Raw genomic sequence first — 23346 nt, forward strand, 5'->3', positions numbered from 1 at the left:
CCTCTGGGAGGGGGGAGAAGGAGGAAGAGATAGAGGGTGGAGAACAGGGTGTGCTGAGGAGAGAAAAGAGTAACGTTGATTGGCTTCTGTGGCGGAGCCATGCTAGGGTATGTCATTTGGGTTGTATTTGAAGCAGAGGGAAAAGGAATACATGGGTTTTATCAAGATGACAGGTGTAAAAGGTTCAGTAAAAGTGAACATGGTAGTTAACAGGTCTGTGGAGTCTGACAGCCCTGGGCTCAGATGCTCACTTAGTGGCTGTGTGTCCTTGGGCAGTCACATAGCCTCTCTGAGCCCCGGTTTCCTCATCTGCAAAATGATGATGGCCATAGTATCTACCTCGTGGAGTTTCTATGAAGTGCAGATGACTTAAGGCACATAAGTTTCGTACGTGGCCAACGACGATGCTGCTGGTGGCGGGAATGATGACAGGCCCCCATGTTACTGGCAGGCCTCCTTGATAATCAATGCACATGCATTTCATAGAGTTTGGCTCACAGTCTCATTATTTGGAAACTTAACGGGGACTTGCTTTGATACTGAATTGTTGACAGAAATCACGCTGTTATTCCCATGGAGACATAAGATCAACAAGTATAATGAGCTATGAGACGAAAGCTCTAGAAATGCAGTTGAGTGAAGACTAGGGATTTCCTCTGTTGTTGGGAGCTCGGGACCTAGTCAGAGGGTAAACATACGAAGCTGTAAGGGTATGGCTTGACATGCGCTTGCCCCAGGGCGCACACAGCCCATATGATCCCCTGCTGAGAAGCCGAGGTGTGGGGAGAGCGGGTGTAACGGGAGGGAAGGAGGTTCAGCCTCCCTTTGCACTGCTCAGAAGGAGGCCAGGGCATCAGTGGTGGAGGGGGACCTGCTGCGAGGGGGCCCAGGGCCTGCCTGTAGATCAAGGAGCACATATCCATAATCCTGGGCTACAGGTATTTTACCTTCTTGAGTCTCAAACCACTTTTCTATAACCTTCTCCATCCTACAGGAGGCAGAACCTCTACTCCACCACTGCAGCCGACAGTAGTGGGTAAGTTTCCTGGCTCTCCTGGGCTCTGCCACTTAAGAATTGTGTCACTTAACCTCCCCTAGCCTCAGTTTCCTCAGGCTATAACATAAGAGAATGGGCAGCATAAGCCAAAAGAATAAATAATAATGATTAGCATGAACATTTATTAAGCATTCAGTATCAGGTACTCTGCCAATACCTCTTTCCTCACTACCCCCTTTAGTCTACCAAACCCTGTGATGCAGATATCATAATTCTCTCCTCCCCTCTCATGTTATTGATGAAGAAACTGAAGCCCAGGGAGGTTAAGTAATCATTCAGGGTGGCATTTATCTAGGAAGGAATGGGTTTGGGTTTCAAACCCAGGCAGTCTGACTTAGTGTCTGGGCTATAACCTCCCAGGAACCTTCTTTAACAGTGTTTTGTACACAGTAAAAACATGGCACTAAAGGTTGCCTCTTATTATATGTCAATATTGATGAAGTGGTGCCATTTAAATTACAAGGTTGCAATTTTTTTCCCACGAGGCACAGAGATGTTAAGAAACCTGCCTAATGCTACTCAGCAAATGGGTTGTAGACCTGGAACTAAAAGCCTTGGCTGATGGAGGTTCTGAGTTGCTCTGAAGGGGGTGCTGATTAATTTTTTGAACTAACATGTGAACACTTTCTGGTTGGATTACCCCATTCGATGCCGTGACAAGTTTATGAGGCGGGTCCTCTCTGAACCCCCATGTTAGGAACAGGAGTGCCGCCAGAGCCCAGCAGGCTCTTCACCAGCCCCAGATCTTGTCCCCATGCTACCCGTCTGCCAAGTGCCCCGCTGCCCGTCTCAGGCCAAGGCCAAGGCGAGCCCCCTGGGCTCTGCTCCCGGCACTGCAGCCACCCCAGCAGCGCCTGGTCGGCCTGGTGTCTGGTGGGAGGCCCAGCCCGCGCCTCGTCGGCCTTGCCACCGTCCGCACGCAGCCACGTGGCTCCCCAGGCCCGCAGTCTTGGCCCGGGCACACCTGCTCACTCCCTGTCCCTTCCACTTCCTTCTGCCCTGGGTTTCCAGACAGAGTCAAAATTGAGTTCACATCAAGTAAGATTCGTGCTCGGTATAATTTTCCATTTATAGAGCTCCGGATCTCTCGGAGGTTGCTCCTCCTCTGTCTCATTTTTTTTCCTCTTGGTATTTGGGAGAAACCTTTGGTGGTTGTTTTTGAGTCCTGTGGTCAGCAGCCCAGCCAGTCATTCACTCAGGATGTCTCCAGAAAGCCAGCAGTGACCCTGACAGGCATTTATGCTAATTTCTGTGGCCTCTGAGCCCGCTCCAGAACTGTGCCCACATTTCTAGTGTGAATTACTAAAAAGAAGCATTTTGACTTGGGCCAGCAGGGTCTTCCTCCTGGTGAGAATGAAGTGAATGATCGTCACAACCCTCAAGGCAGGGGGTGCTCACGTGCACCCCTCCAGGTGCCTTGCGGAGGCAGGTTCATTTACTCCCACGCGCAGGTGCAGTCCGACCCTCCTTCTGTGGAAAGGAAACCGGACGGCACAGAGTGTAGGCGTGGCTGACCAGGCCCTACGTGGGGCACTGATCCTGCTGGCCTCTCTGCCCTCAGCCCACCTGCTGTCCCCCTCCGGCACTGGTCCTTCCCCTTGGAAACACTGTGCGCCCTCCTGTCACAGTTCCTTTGCACGTACTCTCCCCTTTGCCTGGACCACCGTGCCCGCCACGCTATGGCCAGTTCGCCCCTACCCTGCTTTCAGATCAGCTCTCACAGCTGTCTGACTGGACCCCCATCACCTGATACCCCCGTGAAGGCTCTCGTGGCACTGCACGCCTTCCCTATAGCACTGGCCAGAGTTTTAAATTCTACTTTTTATTTACTTATTTATTTATTACTTGTAAAATTTGACTTTTATTTGTTCAATTTTCTGATTAACATCTGGCTCCCCTTCCAGACCATAATTCCATGAGGGCGGGGCCTTGAAAGTGCTGCCTTGTGTATGCTTCTATGATTACACTCACTAGGCTGGACTGAACCTATTTGTTTGGTCCTCTGTCTCATTCCTTAGTCTGTGAGTTTCCTGAAGGCAATATCAAGATCTTTTTCTAACATAGTGCTCAGCTTAGTAAATGTCTGGGGAGCTGGACTAGATAAACTGTATTTAACTGAGCAGTGTACCTTGGGAAAAGGCATCTGAAAATTGGAAGCTTTGGATGGAGCAAGCCCAAAACTGTGATCCTTTAGAATCGCCCTTCTGGAAATCTGGAATGATTTTAGAGATAATAATTCAGAAAATAATTCTGAATTTATAATTTGGATAACAGAATTGAAGCATCAATAGCTTTCTTAAATAACCATATTATAGTTTTAAATCTTAAAGAAGTGAAAAAGAAAGAATGGCTGCCCCTTTGAGGTTCATCTGAAGTTGAGTATAAAAATCAGGTGAAAACGACTAGTGGACTCTCATTGGTATTTGCACTGGGATCCGGTTCCTTGCAGCCTTTGGCTTTGCGTCATTTCTTTATCTCTCTTGGATGACCTTGCCTGGATCACTCATCAATGCTGTCATCTGCTGTTTTCAGCCCCATGAATGTTGTGGCCTGGTTGCAAGGAAACGTGCTCCTCCTTGGAGCGGGTGTTTTGCAGGGGCTGATCCACCCCCCGTCCCCCATTTTAGTTTCCTAGGGCTGCTTTTACAAAGTCTCACAAACTGGGCTGCTTAAAACAACAGAAATACATTCTCTCACAGTTCTGGAGGCTACAAGTCTGAAATCAAGGTGTTGCAAGCCAGTGCTCCCTCCCACAGGCTCCAGGGGAGAATCCTTCCTTGCTGCCTCCAGCTTCTGGTGGCCCCAAGATTCCCTTGGCTTGGGGCCACGTCACCCCCGTCTGCCGCATCTTCAGTGGCTGTCATTTCCCTGTGTGTGTGTGTCTCTGTGTAGTCACATGGCCTTCCTATAAGCTCATCAGTCTTTGGATTTAGGTGCCACCCTAATCAGATATGACTTCATCTTAGCTTAATTAATTACATCTCCAAAGACCCCATTTCCAATAAGGCCACATTCTGAGGTCCCAGTGAAACATGAATTTGGGGGGACACCTTTCAACTCAGTACACCTGCTGTCTGGTATATGGGCTCCAGGGCTTCCACACCTGAATGAGAGAAGGAGTGAGAGAAGGGGGCTCTTCTGTCTGTAGGAGGAGCAGGCGAGGCGCAAGTAGTGGGTTACCAGCCAGGAACCCCCCCAGCAGGGTCCGTGAATCATGCCAGGCAACCCACATCCAAACAGGGCTCAGCCTCGGTTCTGCCCACCCTGGCCCAAGGAAAACAGGCAGTTATTTGGAAAAGTTGTTTCCTTTCATGGGGCCTCATTCTTCCTATCATACCAGATTAGGAGCATGTTCCTTGGAGGATTGAATAGCCCCTTTCAAGAAGCTAAAAAGAAGCCGGTTCTGAGTTGAAAAGATTCAAACCTAGTTCAATTCAGCTGCAGTAGCACATGAGAGATGAATAGATCATCAGAAAGAACATTACCAGTCTGAGAACCCATCATGACTTTCTTAGATTTCCAAGGATTTTGCAAAACAACATTATTAGTTATTGGATGTAGTGGATTCACATGGCATCAGCCTCATCTTGTCCACCGTTGTTAACTAGCTCCAAGCACTCCCTGGCACACAGGAGGTGCTCAGCAAATATTTGTTGAATTAATACATGAAATATGAGACGGATTAAGGGACTGACAATTTTCAAGAGTGGGACAGAAATCTTAGCCATACCATGCTCAGATGCATTGGTTAATGACACACAGAACTATTTGCCTTTCCCTTTTGCTTCCAGACCTAGATAATTCATAATAATTCATAATTTTGGGTAAGTTGCCACTAACCAAAATTACGAATGGTATTCCTAACAGGTAACAAACATAATTGGAATCCCAGTGGCTTAGTGCAGATCTAAGAACTAAGGAATTATTAAACAGGAGAAAGGGCCCCATGTAACCTGAAAATATGGCATAAATATGGTAAAACATCTTGGGGTTTCAAGATGTTCCTAGGACAAAGGAAATTCAAAGACTTAATGTTGGAATTGGAGACCCAGTTTGCCCTGGTCCTTCCTTGGGGCGGGCAGCCCTGACAGGTGCAGCGGAACGCGGGTCCAGGAGAGGGCGCTCCAAGCCCAGCGTGCTGCATGAGCCGCGGCGGTGAACTTCCAGGGCCCTACTGAAAGGCTTACGCTTCATCTTTGTTTTCCTTGCATGTTTTTGTGCTCTCCATAGGAATGAGAAAAGGGTTTTTCCCCCCTTCTGTGCCAAAGAATGATCTTCTGAGAATATAATTAAACTGATGATTTGTCAGATTTAAATACCAAATCGTAGGAGTATAATCACGTTAATTTATTTTTGATGTGCTTCAACCTTTGGTCTCCCTAAAATCTGGGAACAAATTTCCCACACCATGACTCTTTTAATGAGTTTAAATGGGCCGCAAGGAATCGGCATCATCTTCAAGATTTTGACTGTAAGATTTAGAAGATGGTTGGTCAAACCAGGAAAGGGGGATGTAAAAAAAAAAAATCCCTTTGAGCGTTATTTATATTTGTCCCATAGTTATCGGTTTAATAAGGGTTGCTTTGCATAAATATGATCCTACCCACGATATCTTGATTATTAAAAAAAAAGCAGCTAATTCATCAGGTTTTCATCAATGAAAACATTGTTTTCAATTTACAAGCCTCATTGAAAATATGTCTTCTTCCCTGCATTTTTCATTCTTGTTCCCTAAGAGAACAAAAGATAAATTCAACAAGCCCTTCAAGGAAACAGCATACTTTTGTTCACTCCCTGTGACTGACAAGTCCAATGGTAAGAATTCTGTCCTACAGAAGGATTTGATTGCCTGCTCAAAGATCAGTGTGTGAGATTAAGCACAGCGGTGGTTGCAGTAGCAAAAATTTGGAAACAATGGTGCTCAATAATGGAATGCTGACATAAATTGTACATCCAAACAAATGTCAAGCAATCATTAAAAGAGAGCTAGACGTAAACTGACAAGCAGAGCTCTCTACAATATATTGTGGAGTGGAAAAAAAGGGAGGCCATAGAATGATATGTATGGAATTACCCCAGAACTGATTTTTAAATCATATATGCAAAATAAATCATATATGCATGCGTAGATACATTAGATAAGAACCTGAAAAGTGATTAACACTGGGGAGTAGGATGGGATGGGTGAGGGAGAACTCTCAATGTATCTTGTTGCTGCAAGTATTCTTCTAATGTGGAGGAAACACTAATGACCCTTGTAAAGCTCTCTGAGAAGAAGATCAGAATGCTGTCCACTGAAGCTTTCCCTTCAGGGGGATTCTTTCCCACCTACAGCATCCTTCCACCCAAGGAGAGGGTCCTCTTGCTCCCTTCCCCTCAGCTTCCCTCATAGCTCAGTCCCCACAGGGACAGTCAGCACCCCCGTACCACCCAGCCGTCCTCAGCTCCCTGGAGTCTCCTTCCGCTCAGCATGGCACTGCCCTGGAGATGCTCACCCATGACCTCCTAGCCTCCGAGGCCAGGGCTGCACACCGGTGATCCCTGAGCCAGCTGCGGCCGGGCTCTGCCTTGCTGGAGCCTCGTAAAGGCTATGGTGGTCGTTCTTAACCCACATGACGGTCCCCAGTTGGCGGAGTTGACATGAAACACCCAGTGGCTGGCTTGTCTTTAACCATCAGAAGATCTGACCTTCCTGCGTGGTTGGAGCTGAGAGTCAGTCTGAGCCTGTGCCACTCTCTCTTGTGGGTTATCCTGGCCCACGGGAGTAGGAGAGCCTCTGACCCTGCTCTAGACAACCCTCTCCTTTTCGAAAGCCGCCATCTTGTTTCCACAGTAGCACTCTTCTGGACCTTCTTTCCCGTTAGCTGCCCTCTCACCGCGGCCTGCCCAGCTGCTTTTCCCTGCTGACCATGCTTTGAAGTGGGGATGGCCTTCCTCAGTGGCTGTCTAGGTCCTGGTCTCTGGCCAGTGTCTGTGTTCTCCCTGGGTGCTTCTGTCTGCCTCAGATGCCACCCATAGCTCCCCAGTCCTGCTCCTGTCCCTCCATCCTGATCTCCAGAGTCACAGCTCCCACCGTCTATGGGAAACCTTCGTAGATGCCCTGCAGCTGTACCCCAAGGAGAATATACCTTGCTCCCCCGAGAGCCAGGGCTTCCTTCCATTTCCTATGCCTGACTTAATGACGGTGCTGTGGTTACAAAGGACCCCAGGCCGGAGACCTTAGTCATATTCTGTTGGCCTCACTAACCACAGGCCTCTCCTAATGACTCAACCTAAATACGCCTTAAGTTCCCATCTTTTCCTTCCTTATCGTTGATGTCTTAGGTCAGACCCAAGCAAAGTCTCAACCCTCGTCCCTGACAATTGCTTCTAACTTGTCTCTCTGTAGCTTATTCCTCCTACTTCATCCACGACATCAGCAGCTTTGTCCTCCCAAACCGCAGACCTCATCAGGCCTAGCCCTCACACCGCCCGCAGACCCAAGTCCTAACTCCTTAGCTTGGCATTCAAGATCCGGTTCCAGCCTATATTTGCAAAAACTGAGCGCCCACCACGTGTCAGGCCTTGGCGATGTTTTGTGAATAAGACAGTCACGGTCAAAGAAAGAGGAATTGCAAATGTGCTTTGGTGGATATTCTCTTCAGTATCAAGGAACCAAGACAGAGAATAAAGAATGTGACCAACTTCAGAATAAGTGGTCAGGAAAGATTCCTTGAAGAGGTGACATTTAAGCTGAGACCTGAAGGAGGAGAAGGTGCAGCCTGCAGAGATCTAGAGATAGTTTATTCCAGGCAAAATCCCTCCTTCTCTGTCAGCCTCTCTTCACTGCCCTTCCTATTTACTCTGCACCCCATGCATGCTGAGTGAAGTACCTGTGTGCATTGTGCTCTGGGGGTTTCTGCCCACCTCTGAGCTCCCACCCTTGAACTCCTCAAGGGGAGAAACTTCCTTGGCCATTTGAGTCCCCAGTACCTGTATGTAGTAGGCTCAATAATCATTAGATGAAATATGTATGTATATATGTATGTGTATGTGTGTGTATGGCTATGTATGTGTGTGTGTATGGGTATGTATGTGTGTGTGTATGGCTATGTATGTGTGTGTGTGTATGGCTATGTATGTGTGTGTGTATATGGCTATGTGTATGTGTGCGTATGGCTGTGTATGTGTGTGTGTATGGGTATGTATGTGTGTGCGTATGGCTATGTATGTGTGTGTGTATGGCTATGTATGTGTGTGTATGGCTATGTGTGTGTGTGTGTATGGGTATGTATGTGTGTGTGTATGGGTATGTATGTGTGTGTGTATGGCTATGTATGTGTGTGTGTATGGGTATGTGTGTGTGTGTGTATGGGTATGTATGTGTGTGTGTATGGCTATGTATGTGTGTGTGTATATGGCTATGTGTATGTGTGCGTATGGCTATGTGTGTGTGTGTGTATGGCTGTGTATGTGTGTGTGTATGGGTATGTATGTGTGTGCGTATGGCTATGTATGTGTGTGTGTATGGGTATGTGTGTGTGTGTGTATGGGTATGTATGTGTGTGTGTATGGCTATGTATGTGTGTGTATGGCTATGTATGTGTGTGTGTATATGGCTATGTGTATGTGTGCGTATGGCTGTGTGTGTGTGTGTGTATATGGGTGTGTATGTGTGTGTGTATGTGTGTGCGTATGGCTGTGTATGTGTGTGTGTATGGGTATGTGTGTGTGTGTGTATGGGTATGTATGTGTGTGTGTATGGGTATGTATGTGTGCGTATGGCTATGTATGTGTGTGTGTATGGCTATGTATGTGTGTGTATGGCTATGTGTGTGTGTGTGTATGGGTATGTGTGTGTGTGTGTATGGGTATGTATGTGTGTGTGTATGGCTATGTGTGTGTGTGTGTATGGGTATGTGTGTGTGTGTGTGTATGGGTATGTATGTGTGTGTGTATGGCTATGTATGTGTGTGTATGGCTATGTATGTGTGTGTGTATATGGCTATGTATGTGTGTGCGTATGGGTATGTGTGTGTGTGTGTGTATGGCTATGTATGTGTGCGTATGGGTATGTGTGTGTGTGTGTATATGGGTATGTGTGTGTGTGTGTATGGCTATGTATGTGTGTGTATGGCTATGTATGTGTGTGTGTATGGCTATGTATGTGTGTGTGTATGGCTATGTATGTGTGTGTGTATGGGTATGTATGTGTGTCTGTGTGGGGGTATGTATGTGTGTGTGTATGGGTATGTATGTGTGTGCGTATGGCTATGTATGTGTGTGTGTATGGGTATGTGTGTGTGTGTGTATGGGTATGTATGTGTGTGTGTATGGCTATGTATGTGTGTGTATGGCTATGTATGTGTGTGTGTATATGGCTATGTGTATGTGTGCGTATGGCTGTGTGTGTGTGTGTGTATATGGGTGTGTATGTGTGTGTGTATGTGTGTGCGTATGGCTGTGTATGTGTGTGTGTATGGGTATGTGTGTGTGTGTGTATGGGTATGTATGTGTGTGTGTATGGGTATGTATGTGTGCGTATGGCTATGTATGTGTGTGTGTATGGCTATGTATGTGTGTGTATGGCTATGTGTGTGTGTGTGTATGGGTATGTGTGTGTGTGTGTATGGGTATGTATGTGTGTGTGTATGGCTATGTGTGTGTGTGTGTATGGGTATGTGTGTGTGTGTGTGTATGGGTATGTATGTGTGTGTGTATGGCTATGTATGTGTGTGTGTATATGGCTATGTATGTGTGTGCGTATGGGTATGTGTGTGTGTGTGTGTATGGCTATGTATGTGTGCGTATGGGTATGTGTGTGTGTGTGTATATGGGTATGTGTGTGTGTGTGTATGGCTATGTATGTGTGTGTATGGCTATGTATGTGTGTGTGTATGGCTATGTATGTGTGTGTGTATGGCTATGTATGTGTGTGTGTATGGGTATGTATGTGTGTCTGTGTGGGGGTATGTATGTGTGTGTGTATGGGTATGTATGTGTGTGTGTGTATATGGGTATGTATGTGTGTGTATGGCTATGTATGTGTGTGTGTATGGCTATGTATGTGTGTGTATGGCTATGTATGTGTGTGTGTATGGCTATGTATGTGTGTGTATGGCTATGTGTGTGTGTGTGTATGGGTATGTATGTGTGTGTGTATGGGTATGTATGTGTGTGTGTATGGCTATGTATGTGTGTGTATGGCTATGTATGTGTGTGTGTATGGGTATGTGTGTGTGTGTATGGCTATGTGTGTGTGTGTGTATGGGTATGTGTGTGTGTGTGTATGGGTATGTATGTGTGTGTGTATGGCTATGTGTGTGTGTGTGTATGGGTATGTGTGTGTGTGTGTGTATGGGTATGTATGTGTGTGTGTATGGCTATGTATGTGTGTGTATGGCTATGTATGTGTGTGTGTATATGGCTATGTATGTGTGTGCGTATGGGTATGTGTGTGTGTGTGTGTATGGCTATGTATGTGTGCGTATGGGTATGTGTGTGTGTGTGTATATGGGTATGTGTGTGTGTGTGTATGGCTATGTATGTGTGTGTATGGCTATGTATGTGTGTGTGTATGGCTATGTATGTGTGTGTGTATGGCTATGTATGTGTGTGTGTATGGGTATGTATGTGTGTCTGTGTGGGGGTATGTATGTGTGTGTGTATGGCTATGTATGTGTGTGTATGGCTATGTGTGTGTGTGTGTATGGGTATGTATGTGTGTGTGTATGGGTATGTATGTGTGTGTGTATGGCTATGTATGTGTGTGTGTATGGGTATGTGTGTGTGTGTGTATGGGTATGTATGTGTGTGTTTATGGCTATGTATGTGTGTGTGTATGGCTATGTATGTGTGTGTGTATATGGCTATGTGTATGTGTGCGTATGGCTATGTGTGTGTGTGTGTATGGGTGTGTATGTGTGTGTGTACTATGTGTGTGTGTGTGTATGGGTGTGTATGTGTGTGTGTATGGGTATGTATGTGTGTGCGTATGGCTATGTATGTGTGTGTGTATGGGTATGTGTGTGTGTGTGTATGGGTATGTATGTGTGTGTGTATGGGTATGTATGTGTGTGTGTATGGGTATGTGTGTGTGTGTGTATGGGTATGTATGTGTGTGTGTATGGCTATGTATGTGTGTGTGTATATGGCTATGTGTATGTGTGCGTATGGCTATGTGTGTGTGTGTGTATGGGTGTGTATGTGTGTGTATGGGTATGTATGTGTGTGCGTATGGCTATGTATGTGTGTGTGTATGGCTATGTGTGTGTGTGTGTATGGGTGTGTATGTGTGTGTATGGGTATGTATGTGTGTGCGTATGGCTATGTATGTGTGTGTGTATGGGTATGTGTGTGTGTGTGTATGGGTATGTGTGTGTGTGTGTATGGCTATGTATGTGTGTGTATGGCTATGTATGTGTGTGTGTATATGGCTATGTGTATGTGTGCGTATGGCTATGTGTGTGTGTGTATGGGTGTGTATGTGTGTGTGTATGGGTATGTATGTGTGTGTGTATGGCTATGTATGTGTGTGTGTATGGGTATGTGTGTGTGTGTGTATGGGTATGTATGTGTGTGTGTGTATGGGTATGTATGTGTGCGTATGGCTATGTATGTGTGTGTGTATGGCTATGTATGTGTGTGTATGGCTATGTATGTGTGTGTGTATGGGTATGTGTGTGTGTGTATGGGTATGTATGTGTGTGTGTATGGCTATGTGTGTGTGTGTGTATGGCTATGTATGTGTGTGTATGGCTATGTATGTGTGTGTGTATGGCTATGTATGTGTGTGTATGGCTATGTATGTGTGTGTGTATGGGTATGTGTGTGTGTGTGTATGGCTATGTGTGTGTGTGTGTGTATGGGTATGTGTGTGTGTGTATGGGTATGTATGTGTGTGTGTATGGCTGTGTGTGTGTGTGTATGGGTATGTGTGTGTGTGTGTGTGTATGGGTATGTATGTGTGTGTGTATGGCTATGTATGTGTGTGTGTATATGGCTATGTATGTGTGTGCGTATGGGTATGTGTGTGTGTGTGTGTATGGCTATGTATGTGTGCGTATGGGTATGTGTGTGTGTGTGTATGGCTATGTGTGTGTGTGTGTGTGTGTATGTGTGTGTGTGTGGGGGTATGTATGTGTGTGTGTGTGGGGGTATGTATGTGTGTGTGTATGGGTATGTATGTGTGTGTGTATGGGTATGTATGTGTGTGTATGGCTATGTATGTGTGTGCGTATGGCTATGTATGTGTGTGTATGGCTATGTATGTGTGTGCGTATGGGTATGTATGTGTGTACATATGTATGGAAGTATGCATGCATTGATCTATGCAAGGTGTAATGCCTTTTGGGGAAGATTATATAAGTAATAAAACTGAACCTCAAGTTTGCTGGAATTGGCTTGTCCTGGGGAGAAGTGGTTAAAAAGAGTTTTCACCCAGGTTCTCTGCCACCTGGGTTGACGTAATTTTTTTTAAACCATCCTTATTATTTTCAAATGGTCAAGTATTTTTTTTTTAATTAAAGAAGTTGTAGGTTTACAGAAAAATCATGTATAAATTATAGGATTCTCATATACCACCCTATTACTAACACCATGCATTGGTGTGGTACATTTGTTACGATTTTTGAAAGCACATTTTTATAATTGTACTAGGAACTATGTTCTGTGATTTAACTTAGAGTTCACTGTTTGTGTAGGGCAGTCCCGTGGATATTTTTAAATGCTTATTCTATCACCATATATACAATCTAACATCTCCTCTTAAGAACATTCAGATATATATTTCAGGGCTATTAATTTATGTTCACAATATTGTGTTGGTATCAGCACCATCCATTACCAAAACCTTTATATTGCTCCAAATAGGAACTCTGTATATTTTCAATGTTAATTTCCTGTTCTGTATCCTTCACCCCTTCCCATTCCCTGGTCACCTATCTTCTAGATTGTGACTGAATAAGTTTGCTTATTCCGTATCAGTGAGATCATAAAATATGTGCTCATTTGTGTCTTTATTATTTCACCCAGTACAATATCTTCAGTGTTCATCCATGTTGTCAAGTATATATATTAATAAATAAAAGCAATAACACTTTTATATTTTCTTCAGTTAATAGCTCTTGACCAGGTCTTGCTTCAGTTGGGACTTTCAGTAGAATAAAGAGAGGGGGCAGCATGTGCAGTGGCCCCTGCAGCCTCTGCAGTTAGCTCCCTGCGCTCAGATACCCGCCTGACCACTTAACAACACAACTCCTGGGAAGCCTCACCAAGCCCTCAGTGTCCTTATCTGTAAAATTGGAATAATAACAGCACCTACTTCAGAGGTTTGCTGTGAGGATTCAGAGACGCGTGTAAAGGGTGAGCACAGTGCCTGAAACAAAGTAAAGGTCAAGGATGGGAGATGCAGCTGGTAGGGTACTGATGGGTCCTTAGCCTGGTTCATCAATATGCCTCCAAGTGCTTCTGGAAGAATCACAGCCAACAATGGCAGAGGGCCCGCACTTGGAACTGGTCCTGCGGTCCAAGGGGGGATTCTCTTGCCCAGAGTCTCATTGACTCCAGAGCAGCAAAAACCCAGCCCACCGTGTGAGGCTTAGATCAGAATCGAACCCGTGTCCCTGATCTTACCAAACCTGTTTTTGACTGGTCTCTTGCTGAGCTAACTCGCTGTTAACAGAACCATGTGGCCAGGTCACCGTTCTCGTGCAATGTGTTTGAGTTTCCCTGAATTTGTCATCTGGGCTTCCTCACAAGACCTCACCTCTTAGGTAGCAAAAAAAAAAACACCAAAAAAACAGCAGCTTCGCTCTCATCCAGTATAGGAATGTAAACAGTTCTGTTGGCTCACACGCCATCCCACATCACCCTCCCTGGCTCTTCACCAGAGTGGCAGTGAGCTGTGAGGGGGTGGGGGGGCTCCTCAACGTCTCATTGGAAGGAAAGAGTTGGCACAGGGCCCTCTGCAACCCCTCTGGTCTCCGGCATGGAGCCCTTTTCCTGCCCACCCAGCTGCCTTGACAGCTCAAGTTGGGGCTGCTGGTCTCTCTTGACTCAGTCTGGGTCCAGGGCAGCTCCTTGGCTGACCGGCTCTTGCTGGCCGTGGGCCTGTCTGGATCTCTGCCTCCCTGCCCAGGAGATCTGCCCTTGGCCCCACTTCAGGGTCACCCCACGATGGTCTCTGGCTCTCATCTAGCATCTGCACCACCAAAAAGAGTAGGCAATGGGAGAGCAAATTACATCTGATCGTTTCCACCCTCCCTCTCAACTCTCCAGGCCTCTCCACATTGCAGGGTTGGCGTGTCCTCAGTGCTCCCTTCAACTCATCAATGTTTCTAAAGCCAAAGGCTTGTGCGCATGCACACACACACATATACACACACACACACACACACACACACACACACACACGCATGTCTTATCCTCTTTCCAACCCCATCTACGTGGATAATCCCCAGAGGCAGACGGGGCGTCCCCCTAATGTAGAAGTGCCACAATCTGTCTCCCACTCTAGCCCTCAATATGTTAGATGGGAACTGAAGTGATTTCACAAATCTTTCTCTCCATGGCTCTTGGCGGATGAGCCTACTGTCCTCCTTATTCTCAGTTCTGCCCTCCCTTTCAGGCTCTGGGCAACAGGCCTCCTGGCCCAGCCTCTGAGAAGGGAGGTTCCATGGTTTAAAGGCAGTGGCATGGAATGAGAGGAGTGAAAACATACTACTTCATATTTTTGCAAAATATTATATCCCTGATACAGCCATTCCACTTGTAGGTGGGCCATGATTAATGGAAACAACATCCTACAAGGAACTTTTCTTTGTCCCATTCTTGGTTATGTTCATTCAACAAATGTTACTGAGTACGTATGACATGCAGTTACTTCGCAGGGAACCAAATTTGTAAGCTGCCTCACAAATATAATGCAAATATTCTCATCTGCATATGAAAAGACGCTCAATATCATTAGCCATCAGGGTAATACAAACCAAAACTACAACCAGATACTACTTCACACCCAGTGGGATGGCTAAAATAAAAAAGATGGACAATAACAAGTGTTGACAAGAATTCGGGGAAACTGGAACACTAATCTACTGCTGATAGGAATGTAAAATGATGCAGCTCCTTTGGAAAACAGTCCAGCAGTTCCTCAAACATTAATCATAGATTTACTCTTTGATACAACAGTTTCACTCATAGGTATATACCCAAGAGAACTGAAAATGCATTCATATAAAATCTTATATATGAATGCTCATAGCATCATTATTTGGAATAGCCCAGAAGTGGAAACAATCCAAATGTTCGTCAACTGATGAATGAATAGTCAGAATGTGGTGTATCTTTACAATGGAATAGTGTTCAGTGGAAAAAGAAACGAAGTACTGATACATGCTCCTTGATGAACTTTGAAGACATAATACTGAATGAAAGAAGTTAGACACAAAAGGCCGCCTATTGTATGAATCCATTGATAGGAAATGTCCAGAATAGGCACATCCACAGAGACAGAAAGTAACTTAGAGGCTGCCAGGGCCTGGGGGGAGCAGGGAATGGGAATGACTGCTAATGGGTTTGGGGTTTTCTGGGGGGATGATGACACTGTTCTAAAATCAGATAGTGATGTTGGTTGCACAGCTCTGTGAGCATGCTTAAAAACATTGGATTTTACATTTTAAATGGTTGATTTGTATCCTATATTAATTATATGTTAATAAAGCTGTTTAAAATGCTGTCATCTCATTCTCTAATTGACTCTCTCCCAATTTCTTAGCTGCCCTAGAATAAATATGAATTCAATTTTCTGTAATTTCAAGACTTTCTCCAACCCACCTAATATTACAGTCTAATATTAGGTGGGTAGATACTGATTTGATGTTTTTTAAATGGTAATTTTTCCATTAAAAACTAAGCTCCAAGAGGGCAGGGGATTTTGTTTTATTCCTCTTATAACTTTAGTACTTGACATTGAGTATGACACATAGTGAGGACTCAATAAATATGTATTGAATGAATGGACTTCTTCAAGGAACTTAATGTTATGTAGCAGCAATGACTACTAGTCATTCAGCAAATATTTACTGTAGCCTACTCAGTGAGTGGAGTGAATGAATGAGGTAGGAATGCCTCTGCCTGGAGAAACTTAGAGCAAAGGAAACCCATATCCAGCAACTTTGATCAAACACTGAAGACAAATAATATATATAACACTCAATAAAAGTTTGCATATATTGGAATTGGAAATGTTTTTAGGTTCTCCTTAGTGGTACCTTGTGGGGAAGCTAGGCTGAGTTGAGACATTCATACTAGAAAAAGGAGAGAAGCGTTCTTTTGAGGATTTGTGAGAAGATTAATCAGAGAAAAAGAAAATGGGCATTTTCTGATATTACGATTTTACAAGTTACAGGGCACTTCCGAGTTGTCTGATTTTAATTTTCTGGTGAATTGGGGAGTAAGATCAGGAAAGGGGGAAACACCAAGTATCAGCCTTTCCAGTTTCAGGGAAGTCTTTGGGAAGAGATGTGAAGGGGAAGAGTGACTCAGCGGCTGGGAGGGGAGGGAACGAGGGGGTTTCAAAGAGATGGAGAAGATTTAATTAGAGTACAACTGCCTTCTTCACTATGGAAAATTATGGGAAGGATCGCTAAGAGGTCAAAACAGAGGGTAAGAAGCTATCCGATGATGACACAAGTTAGGAACAGGAAGCTGGTTTGTAGATACACAGCCCACTGTGGAGGGTGGGGAGTCTCGGGGTCAAAAATGAAAGCAAGGGAACTCTTCCAGTTGAGTCCTTTTCATGCATACATACACCCCCTCGTTTTCCCTTTCCCTCACCCCAAATGTTCACCCTAACATGCAGGGATTCTAGAAAACCCGTAAAGAGAGGGAGGTGTGAAACAGGGTTAGAAGGTGATTAAGACATGAATAAGGCTCTGAGGCTGGAGAGTAGAGACATTTGGAGAGATGGGAGCAGGCAAGGAAGACGTGGGGAGAATAAAGTTCAAGGTCAAGAATGATGTTGCAAAATCTGGCACAAGTCACAAGTGGAGTTCAGGAAGAGGGAGAGATGGGTCAGAGAAGGACCTTGGACGGAGGAGGCATATGGACTAGAAAAGGAATGGCCAGAGCTGCCAAGATCTCTCTGAAAGGGTCACCTGACCTTGCAAGCAGAGGACACATCCCGTGTCCAGGGGGAGCTCAAGACTCAGAGTGAGCCAGGGCAGATGAGCCCAGCCAGGAGGAGTGAAGCAAGGTCTTCTTTCTTTTTGAAGTTAGGTCCCCCACTGCGTTTTCTCAGTTTGTCCAGCTGACTGCCCAGCAGAAGGAACACATGGTAGAGACGGCCTACTTCCTTTAGGAGCAGTGTGGTTTAATGGTTAAGGGCAGGAATTTGGGCACAGGAAGTGGCCGAGCACAGCTCGAGGCTCTGCTTTTAGCTCTATGTGACCAACCGTGGGCACAGACGCCACTGCTCTAAGCTCTGCGTTGTTGGGATGAAATGAGATGGTAGGGGCAAAGCTCCTAGCATAGCAAGTGGCACTTAAAATATTTCGTCAGGCCTATGATGCCCCCCTTCTTTTTTTTTCCATATTTCAACATCTCTGAAATCAGGATGTAAATCCTTTTTGTCTTAGTGGTTCATAAAACAGTGATGCATCTTATGTTTGGTGGTATCTTAGATTTGGTAAAATATAGAGGTAGATATCAGGAAGTAGCAATTGGGATGTTTTGTGATGGTTCTACCTGTGTCTGATCCATGGCATAATGGGATTGAGGGGTTTCCTTCTTCCTGCGAGGAGGGTTGCGCCTTTTCCCTGGTAGATAAGAGACAGCCCAGCTGAATCCAAGCCTTGACTCTGCTGCTGTTTGCCAGGAAACCTGGGCTAGGAGTCTTCACCTCTCCCAGCCTCAGTGTCCTCTCCTCTAAGTATTCCCTGCACGCCCAAGATCAGTGTGAAGATAAAATGGGACGCAGTTATGTCAGGTGCTTAGCACATTGTGTAAACATCAAATAATAATAGTGATAATGATAATTTAAAGTATCAAATAATATTACATTCTATAATACTATATAATTATATATTATATAAAAAATATTGCTATTATTGATATTATTCCTGAGATACCTCAGGGGCCCCGCCACAAAACACCCATCTTGGGCTCTCAGTGGAAAGGGACCTCAGAAGCTCACCAGCCCTCTGGCCCGGTGCTGGCACCCAGGCCCTCCCATCATCTGTGCTGCCACCCTCGGCCCCAGCTGCCCGCCGCACCTCGCACCTCATCCCTGCCAGCCCTCCTGCCATGCCACCTTCCTTTCTGAGCCTGGTTTCTACTTCCCTCTGCCCCCGCCCCCATTGGCTTTGGCCCCTCCTGGACACACTACTTCAGGAACTGTTTACCTTGGAAGGCGGACTGGCAAGCTCCTCCTTGGAAAAGGCCAACACAGATCCTGGCTGGGGTTTCCTCAAACAACTAATGACTCAAGACCTCCCCCCAACATCGCTCCTCTCTGTCTCTTCGTCTTCCTGTCTCCTCTTGATGCCCTTGCTTGCTTCATCCATCCATCTGCCCCTGTCCTTTTTGGAATTCCCTGAAAACCCAGTGACCTAAATAGAAACAGCATATTTTTCTCAAAGCATTTCACCTCTACTCAACAAGTCTTATTTATCAAAATCAGTAAGACTCTATGTTTAGAACATTAATAATTCCCACACCCGGGGTCTTTCCACTCCAAAGTTCTCCAGTGGTCCTAAGAGTATGGCACAACCCTCCTCTCCAAGCAGAACTGATGCACTTCTTCTCTGGGGAGACAGGAGAGACTCACAGATACACAGGGTTTGCTGATTCTTTTTGTGATCCCTAATCTTTCTCAGCCTTTCATGGATGCTAAAGATGAAATGAATGACTTTTCCTCTGGTTGGCTTCCTGGCAAACACTTCTCTGTTGGGGTGGGACCCTTGCTTGCTCCATCTTTTATAAATGGCCTGCCTCGTCACATCAAAACCCAGGATCAGAAAAACCCACACTTCTGTCTGCAGCTTTGACTGCCATGGCGGCATGAGCCGCTCTGGCACGGGATTTGGTAAGAAGCTCAGGCTTTGCTGAAAGGAATGTGTCCACACACTCAGCCTCCCGGTCCTGCCATCGAGAGTTGGATCTGAGACAGCGTCATGGACCCCGAGGACGCCCCCTGGAACAGGACTTTCCTCAGGTTTCTGTCATTAAACAGAATAACTTCAGTGGCCTAAGGAGCAAGTCAATAAGGTCTCAAAACTGCTCTCTTAAAGATTTTAAGGACATAGTGTGATGCACTGGCCAAGAAGGGGTGTAAGATTTCCCGAAACCCAACAGCAGCGTGGCAACTTTGTCTCAGAGAGGCTGCAAAACAGTGTGTTAAGACAAAATTCCCAGCGTTTGCTCATTTATCTCTGTTCATCTGCCCGCCTGGTATGTCCTCTGGCAGATTCCCAGTTAAATAAGGATATGAAAGACAGAGGGTGAAAAGATGTCTGCACGACCTCAGGACAGGCCAAGCTCGAATCCAGTGAAGAAATGAAGCAAGGAGAGGCCACGGGCCTTCTGCTCCCTCACAGGCGGGTGGGGAGAGGCAAAGGGGAAGCAGGAGGGGCTGGTTTTCCCTCTATCCAGAGGCCCCGCGCTACAGATGCTTTCGGTCCTTTTGGGGGGCTCCAAAAGATGCCACCAGGCTGGGAAAGCTGGGGCCCCATGCCTGGCTCCGCCTCTTGCACACACCCTCCTGCTCGTGTCCCGGAAAGGAGTGGAGGAAGTGCCCTGGCTGGCCTGTGGACAACCATCGCTTTCCTTTCCCAGCCTTCCCATCTCAGCTGTCCCCTCTGGCCCGGTTCCCACCGACTTGTCATGCCCCTGAGGTCCTGCGCAGGCAGCCAGGCCATCCCCGCAAGTCCCCCATCTGCCCCCGCCCCCTATCTGTCCCGCACCCCCCCAAGTCCCCACCCCCACTGTCCGTCCGCTGCTGCTCCCACAAAGGCAGGCCTATGGGGGAGGATCTGGCCTCCACTCCACTCCCCAATTAAGGGAAAGGGGCAGGTCCAGTCCAGTGAGGGAGGGACAGGGTAGCCTCCCCTCCCACCTTAAATATCACCCCTCAGGCTCAGGCAGAGACAGTGGTGACTGGATAAGAAGAAAGTTCTCTGCTTTGGGTCCTTGGTTCAACGGGGCTGTCAGTCAGGGCCACACCAGATTATAGCTGTTCAGATTCAGCGCACGGCCATCTCAGCCTCTGCCACGGAATCAGCCAAACGTGTTCAGTTTTCCTTTGAGAACCATCCTCTATTTCTTAGTTAATAAGTGTAGAAGAAGAGACAGCCACCAGAGTTCTTGCATTTGTTGTCTCTCGGTGATTGTGATTTGCAGGTAGCCTTGAGGAACCTTCCCTGGGCGTCACTGTCCCCACGTGCTTGGGGGGGCGTCCCTGTGAAGGGCTTACAATGCCTGGGGACCCTGACCAGGCAGGGGAAGGTGAGGGGTGGTGACTCTGAAGTCGGGCCTCCTGGATTTGAGTCAGTTACCCCATCTGTCATGCGAGGCCAGGGACAGTACCTCCGCCCATTGTTAGTTCCAAGGGTGTAATGAGATAATGCGAGGAAAGCACTTCGCACGGCGCCCAGCACGTAGAAAGCAAACTGTCATTTAGCTATTACATTTGCTGTTGGGATTATTCAGAACAACAACTTCCTGTCCTTGGCATAGGGTGAGAAGCAGAACAGTAAATAACGCGACAGACTGTGATGAGTGCTGGATGGGGGTGCCAGAGGCGGGGGTGGGGAGCAGCAAGGGGCCGGACCCAGGGCAGATGTGGCCTCTTGGCGAGGATGGACGGACGCCACACGTGTGGGCGTGGAACAAAGGAAGAGCTTGAACAAAGGCCCTGGGATGGACAGTTCGAGAGCATCTCCCCCCACACACACTGCCCCCCGCCATGTGTGGGCTGACGCCCCCGAGCAGAGGGGTCGGCAGGGGTGCGCTCCAGGGGCCATCTGCTAAGCCAGCTTGGAGTCAGATCATGGAGTGATACCACTCTGAAGAGTTTTGGCTTTTATCTGTAAGCAGCGGGGGACCCGTAGAGATGTTCAAGAAGGAAATTTGGGAGATGCTTCCAGTAACCTTTGATAGGAAAGTCTTGGTGAGTGGGGAGAGTGGGCAGAGGCAGAGCTGAGCTGGAGGGGCCCAGCGCCCTGTGCTTCTATCTCAAAAAGTTCATCTCTCTTCTGCCTGTCTCCTCCGCCAGACTGCTGCTCCGCAGGGACAGGCTGTGTGCTTCTTTCCCACGCTGGTGCCCCCAGCCCAACCCCTTGTGCTCAAGTAGTTGCTGAATTGAAGTAGGCAAGACAGCCTAAACTTGAGCCCTGAGAGGAGGGGGAGAGGATGGCTCTGAGTCTTTTGGGGAGGAGAATGAAGGGGATTCGGCAATCGACTCCGAGGAACTGGGGGAACTAAAGGAGAGGCGGTTAACTGAGAGAACAGACCTGCCGGGAGGAGCCCGTCAGCAGAGCTCCCCATGGGCGTGTGTCACGGGAGGTGAGGGAGAGTTACCCACATGCAGCTGACTTTCTGGGAGGTGGAGAAATGGAGTTCTGGAGAGAAGCCAGCGTGTGAGGCAGAAGCAGGCGAGCCGAGGGGAGGGGAAAGATGAGCTCTTGCAGGGAGAACAACCTGAAGCTTGAGGAGAGAGAGCCACCCTGGGGGAAACCCCACATTCCCAGACTAAATGCTGCAGTTGGTTACCTCGGAGCAGGAGCCACGGAGGTTCCAGGGATGAGCCCTAAGTACAGAATCACTGCATTCCAGGGGAGCGCGGAGGATGGGGTGGAGTGGGGGTGGGTGGGTGTGTGCCCCGGGTATCCACAGTTACAAAGAGGCTAAGCAGAAGGGAAAAGGGAAGCTGCCTCCCAGCAGTTGCTGTTCCAATCACATCTTCAAACTGTCGCTAAGGGTGGTCTCCTAAAGGAGACCTGCGCCAACCCTCAGCTCAGAGACTTTCCCTTGTTTCCTGCTTCCCAGATAGGAAGGCTCAAAGTCCATGGTATAGCATTTACATAACCCTAAATCTGGCCTGATATTGCTTTCCACTGTGTCTGTCCCCATCCCAGCAGTCTAAGCCGCTCCCTCGTCCCTCTTGGGCGTTAGGTGCATCCTCCAAGCCTTCACAAATTGTTGCCAGGCTGGAAGGCCCTTCGCCTTCACTTTCTGCTAATTAAAACTTTGCTCGTCCTTCAAAGCTTACATCAAATGGCACCTCCAGTTTCCTGATCTCTCCAGGAAAGAATGAACCAGTCTTTCCTTCCTTCTCAGTCACAGCACATCGCTTCGCTTCTGCCCAGCAATTATCTGAAGAGTCTAAGAGGTTACATACATTACTCAATTGTTGACTTGTCTCTCCCCTGCTCGCTTGTAGCAACATGAGAGCAGAGAATTCATTTTGTCTTTGAATCTCCCATGGCATGGTCTCTCACATAAAGAAGCCACTCAATACCAGCAAAGCATAGGAAGAAGCATTTAAGAATAAAATACCTAGATCAGTAGATAATAGCACTGCTGACACTTTCAATAGTTTATTTGGAAATCACAGGGTACATTACAGCTCTTTGACTTCAGGGCTTTGCTCTGCAATTAATATTTTGACCCAATGTTGGTTGCCTCACAGTCGAATGTGTTGTCTGTGATTCTCTGGGGTCATTTCAATATTGACGATACAATGTTAGACATACGCCAAGACTTTGCTGAACATTTCCCATGGTTACACAATAATGGAAAAACTCGGCCTGGCCATCAGAAGTGCTTTATCACATGTGCTCCCCATAACTGTGGTTTGGAGAAATCCCTACACAATTCCACCAGGACCATAAACATATTTCAAGAGCCAGGAGAAGAACTTTTCTCAATGCTCGACTTACAAACGCAAAAAGCATCTATTCATTTTAATCATCAGTCACCTTCTTTTGACCCTCTGAATAGGTTTTGGCAGTATTTAGTTTAAACGAGTATACCTTTTTGTATCTCAACAGCTTTCTGTTTGTAAAGAAAACACGTATTCAAGAAATTTATTCAATAGCAGTTCAGTGAGCACCTACTGCATGCCAGTAGCACGTCTGTGTTAATGAACACCACATGAACAATGTATGATACGAGTCAGGTGAGTTCCTTCTGTGGCCCAAGTTTTTTCTATTATTATAGAAAACTGAGAGTGATTTAGAATTGATGTAGACAGTCCTGCCTTTAAAAAAGTTTTTTTTACTCTTTTTTAAACTTTAGGTTAGACAGTTATA

At 46.6% G+C, this 23346-nt stretch overlaps 1 protein-coding gene and 1 long non-coding RNA gene across 4 annotated transcripts in view; one reads left to right on the forward strand and one right to left on the reverse strand.

The window, feature by feature from the left end:
- The window catches only part of LOC143663919 (uncharacterized), a 458967-nt gene that overhangs the window by 395335 nt on the left and 40286 nt on the right, over positions 1-23346 (forward strand). Inside the window, exon 8 of one of the 2 annotated variants that reach the window (XR_013166227.1) lies at positions 23086-23213. The exons of the other annotated variant lie outside the window; for it this stretch is intronic. This is a non-coding gene — a long non-coding RNA (uncharacterized LOC143663919). The remainder of the gene's footprint in view (positions 1-23085; positions 23214-23346) is intronic. 2 annotated transcript variants of the gene reach the window in all.
- Positions 1-23346, reverse strand: part of FGF1 (fibroblast growth factor 1) — a 118974-nt gene that overhangs the window by 69166 nt on the left and 26462 nt on the right. The window lies entirely within an intron of this gene.

The sequence above is a fragment of the Tamandua tetradactyla genome, chromosome 20 (genome assembly GCF_023851605.1).
Source record: "Tamandua tetradactyla isolate mTamTet1 chromosome 20, mTamTet1.pri, whole genome shotgun sequence".
In the NCBI taxonomy this organism is placed as follows: Eukaryota; Metazoa; Chordata; class Mammalia; order Pilosa; family Myrmecophagidae; genus Tamandua; species Tamandua tetradactyla.